This window comes from Ascaphus truei, unplaced genomic scaffold (genome assembly GCF_040206685.1).
Source record: "Ascaphus truei isolate aAscTru1 unplaced genomic scaffold, aAscTru1.hap1 HAP1_SCAFFOLD_1190, whole genome shotgun sequence".
Taxonomy (NCBI): domain Eukaryota; kingdom Metazoa; phylum Chordata; class Amphibia; order Anura; family Ascaphidae; genus Ascaphus; species Ascaphus truei.
Window position 1 is genome coordinate 7,251 of NW_027454060.1, and position 5,644 is coordinate 12,894.

Below are 5,644 nucleotides of genomic sequence, written 5' to 3' on the forward strand. Positions count from 1 at the left end.
CCCCACCCAGTCAATCATACCCCCCCCACCCAGTCAAACATACCCCCCCACCCAGTCAGTCATACCCCCCCAGTCAGTCATACCCCCCCACCCAGTAAGTCCCCCACCCAGTCAGTCATACCCCCTCAGTCAGTCAGTCATACCCCCCCAACCAGTCAGTCATACCCCCCCAACCAGTCAGTCATACCCCCCCAACCAGTCAGTCATAACCCCCCCCACCCAGTCAGTCATACCCCGCCCACCCAGTCAATCATACCCCCCCCACCCAGTCAATCATACCCCCCCCACCCAGTCAAACATACCCCCCCACCCAGTCAGTCATACCCCCCCAGTCAGTCATACCCCCCCACCCAGTAAGTCCCCCACCCAGTCAGTCATACCCCCCACCCAGTCAGTCATACCCCCCCACCCAGTAAGTCATACCCCCCCCACCCAGTCAGTCATACCCCCTCAGTCAGTCATACCCCCCACCCAGTCAGTCATACCCCCCACCCAGTCAGTCATACCCCCCACCCAGTCAGTCATACCCCCCCACCCAGTCAGTCATAACCCCCCCACCCAGTCAGTCATAACCCCCACCCAGTCATACCCCCCCACCCAGTCAATCATACCCCCCCCCACCAAGTCAAACATACCCCCCCACCCAGTCAGTCATAACCCCCCCCACCCAGTCAGTCATAACCCCCCCCACCCAGTCAGTCATACCCCCACCCAGTCATACCCCCCCACCCAGTCAATCATACCCCCCCCCACCAAGTCAAACATACCCCCCCACCCAGTCAGTCATAACCCCCCCCACCCAGTCAGTCATAACCCCCCCACCCAGTCAGTCAGTCATACCCCCCCACCCAGTCAGTCACCCCCCACCCAGTCAGTCATCCCACCCCCCTGCCCAGTCACCCCACCCAGTCAGACAGTCAGTAATCCCCACCCAGTCAGTCAGTAATCCCCACCCAATCACCCACCCAGTCACCCCACCCAATCACCCACCCAGTCACCCCACCCAATCACCCACCCAGTCACCCCACCCAATCACCCACCCAGTCACCCCATCACCCCACCCAGTCACCCCATCACCCCACCCAGTCACCCCATCACCCCACCCAGTCTCCCATCACCCCACCCAGTCACCCCATCCCCCCACAGTCACCCTCTCTCCGTCTCTCACCCTCTCTCTCTCCCTCTGTCTCTCCCTCTCTCTCTCCCTCTCACCCTCTCTCTCACCCTCTCTCCGTCTCTCTCTCACCCTCTCTCGGTCTCTCTCTCACCCTCTCTCCGTCCTCTCTCACCCTCTCTCCGTCTCTCTCTCACCCTCTCTCCGTCTCTCTCTCACCCTCTCTCCGTCTCTCTCTCACCCTCTCTCCGTCTCTCTCTCACCCTCTCTCCGTCTCTCTCTCACCCTCTCTCCGTCTCTCTCTCACCCTCTCTCCGTCTCTCTCTCCGTCTCTCTCTCACCCTCTCTCCGTCTCTCTCTGTCTCACCCTCTCTCTGTCTCACCCTCTCTCTGTCTCACCCTCTCTCTGTCTCACCCTCTCTCTGTCTCACCCTCTCTCTGTCTCACCCTCTCTCTGTCTCACCCTCTCTCTGTCTCACCCTCTCTCTGTCTCACCCTCTCTCTGTCTCACCCTCTCTCTGTCTCAAAATCTGGATCTGGATATTTTATTTACCCTGTATATCTTAACTGCCTATACTACACCGAAATAACCTATACTGCTTTCTTCCAGATCTGACTCAAGCTTCACACAGAAGACATTGGAATCCCCCGTAACCCAGAAGACAGGTAGGGAACACATCCCCTCCAATGTATAACATTGCGGGAATGAGATACCTGGACATTGAGGGTCTGCGGATCAGGTAAGATCCCAGGTGGGATTGCTGCTTTAAACATTCTGAAGCGGGGGCATCCAGGCACTAGTTAAGGGGTGCAGGAAACTAGTCATTCACATCTGGCTTTTTTTTCTAGATTCGACATTTATACACACACATACACACACACAAAACAAGGACTAATTGTAGTATAATGTAATACAATAAATAAACTTATGTCAAAAACGAATGTTCTTACTAGAAATGTATTAAATTTATTTCATTTATGGTTTTTTTTAAATGCGGGGCTGGGGGCGGGATTAGAGGCGGGGTTGGGGGCGGGACTAGAGGCGGGACTAGGTGGCGAGTAGATTTTTTGGTTCGGCGAGTAGATTTTTGGGTGATTTGTCAAGCACTGTATATATATATATATATATATATATATATATATATATATATATATGTAAGGGGGCCACTCCCGGCTTCCCTGATGTTCCTTTGCCCCTTGCCTTACCCCTGTGGCAGTGGGGGAAGGGGATGGCGACTTTTCCCAGTTGGCGCCGCTATCTGTGCCGGCGCCGTCGGGGGCCCTGATGCTCGAGCATGCGCAGATAGCCACAGCGGCCATGTTGTGTTTGGTGCGAGGTTCGTGCAATACGCAGAGGTTGGCAAGGGTAGTGGTGGCCATTACAAGTGTACAGGAGATCTGGTAGGTTGCGCAGGTGCAGTTATGTGTAGCGGTGGCCACTACAGCTTTGCACAGGTGCAGTAGAGACCGCGCACACAGTCCCCATAGGAAAGAGGTTCTGAGTGGACTACATCCCCCAGCAGCCTCTGGTGAATGCCCTATGTTCCCTGTCACCTGCAACCAACCAGCCACTGAGACTTGCAGATTCTCTGCAGCAGGGAATTTGATACATTGTTTTGTGCAGTCAGGAAGCAGACTGGGAAGCACGTGAGTGAGTGAGACTTAGGGGACAAAGGGGGAAAGAAGGTGGGCAGAGAGCTGCGAGATTCTGCCCTAGGCCAGAAATCCCCAGGCTAGAGTTGAGGCCCTGACTTCCCACTAGTGAGGGTGGGTGGTCACAGGGACAGGCCCTAGTACAGGAACCTGTCACTTTAGAGAGAGAGAGAAGTGAAGGAAGCAGAGACTGTCGCAGCACCATTACAGAGGTTTAGGATCAGACCTCTTCAAGCACAGCAGCAACCAACCGGGTGGGATCGCCCTGGAAGGTAACCCTGACGTATCTTCACCGTCGGATCCTTTGCGAAGTCTGTTTGCAGGTCCTAGCGCTGGAGCGCTCGGCAGGTAACATCCATAAGTGCACCAACTATAAATCAGTACATAGTGGCTGTGCAGTCACACACACACATACCTTATTTTGGGGGTGGGGTTGTGGTGTGGGGAGTTGGACATGGTGTGGGTACACGGTGAGGGGTTGCATCCTGCGAGACACGTGAGTTACTGTGTCTCCTAGAAGAGAGACACTTAATGTATGACATGCATAGTTATGTTACTGTTAGAAAAGTCACTGTTCTTTTATATGCTGTGTGCGTGATATTATATTATTGTCCTGTGAGGAACAACTCCCGCTCTGCTTGGAGCCATCACAGGTGGAGGCGCTGCACCATATAGTATTGTTCAGGAGGATACACCCCAGGCTCTCATTGGCGGAGGCTCAGGCCTCCTGTGAGCCTCACAGGTAAAGCACCACACTGGGTAATACATATAGCTCCCCTCACATGCACCCTATCTGCGATTGGGTGGGGGAATATGGGTTACATACAGTACCGACATATCTTATTGCAACAAATACCGGCGGCATGCCGGGATCTGCCCCAGCTGCCGCCAGTAATGCACGCGCGCCGCCGCGTTCCCCCACTCACCCCCCCTCCTCATCGCGCGCAATTTGCACACCCTTCCGGACCCCTGTACCCCTTCTGCTCTGCCCCTCTGCTTCCCCGTACCCCCGCTTACCTTAATTTGATGTCCAGGGGTGTCGGGGAAGCCTGGGGAAGCCGGGGAAGACGGGGAAGCCGGGCGCGCATGTGACTGTGACGTCACAGTGCGCCGCCACGCGCCGCGGCTACCCGCTTCCCAGCCTCATACAGCCAGCGGCATTTGCTCGAATAAGAGCTGCCGCTGCTGTATATATATTATATATATATAGTTCCGACACACTTTATTCGAGTGTGGCCGGTACCGCAAGCCGGGAGATTTCCCGGCTTGCTAGTGGCCGCCCCTCGGCGTGCCGCGCGTCATAGACGCGCGGTCACACGTCTTCGGGAGCGTGCGCCCCCTGCACGCGCGTCCAGGGGCTCCCCGAGGGAGCCCTGGTGTCCCGCGATCGCGGGACAGCGGCAGGGGGTTCCGGGGGACCCGGCGGACCCGGCAGCGGTAGGGAGAGCGCCCCGATCGGAGGGCGCTCTTCCGCTGCTTCGGCGCGCGCCCGTCACTCTCGGGCGCGCGCCAGGCTACTGCTGCGGCCAAGAACGGGCAAATGCTCGATTAAACTTGGCCGCAGCAGTATATATATATATATATATATATATATATATATATATATATATATATATATATATACTTATTATTAGGCTATAACTGCAGCACTGATTATTGTGCTACCTAGTTCTTGTTGGTTCTTAATAGATTGCTATGAGGGATATTGTTATATGCACTTATGATATAATACACCTCATTTAGCAATCAGGACGCCACACTCCATATATTTTAGCACCCTCCCCATCAGTTACATATGTTGCTGGTACCATGGTTTTTTACCTCACTACTTCTTATTGGGACTCACACTGGTACTGTCATTTAGCGCATGAATATTTATTTTGTTCTAACAAAATTAACACAGTATAGGAAAATATGCATTTGTCAGAGGGAAAGGCCAATAATCTGGAGTCAGGTCACCCTAATGTATATTAAAAATAAACACAGGCCTGTCTGATACTCCCTGATATTATAAAGTAAAGAGGCCACTCTATAATAAATATTTACACAGGCCTTTTTAAGTCTGTCCCTAATAATCTGTAATCAGGAGGTCATTATAAGTGTTAAAACAGTAGTGGTACTGTGATATTAAAGTGACAATCCCATACAAGTTTAATTCAGCCCAAATCCACACAATAATGTTAATAAATGCATTATAAATATCACATGACCATATGTATACTGGCTTAGTTCATGGCTGTGTTATTACATCATTACATGTGTAATTAAATCCGTGACATTCTCAGGCTCCCCCCTTCTGTGACAATCATACAGCCGGGCCGTTACATTGCAACACACTAATCCCGCCCCTAGTGACATCACGTGATCAGTAACCAGTCAGAGAAGCTAGCAGGCAAAGAACTACATTTCCCACAATGCACCTCGTGGAGTGTGGCTAGCAGCTACACCTTCTCTCACTAGTTTGTCTCCTGCGAGCTTCCGTACACAGCGTCTTGTTAGAGTGGGGCGTGGACATGTGTAAACTTCAATGGTGGGAAAATGAGACAGTTTTAGCTGCTAGCTGAGCAGTGGTACAGCGCTCTGTAGAAGGCGCTCTCAGTCGGGTGAGTGATTTTTCAATGTGTGTGTTTATTTTATTTCATTTCTCATTTTACTTTCACTTTAAGTACTGCTGTGAGCCGATTCCTCCATTGAAGGAGGAGCTATGAGGCCAACCTATCACAGCTACTGTACCATCTTCAGTTGCTTTCAGTATACTGATTAATCCACGGCACAGAATATGCAACTTCAAATACATCTATCAACTGTCTATATGTTAAGCCCCCGGACAAGCAAGTGGTGAAACATGCATGTCAGGACTTGTCTGTCTCATCTAGG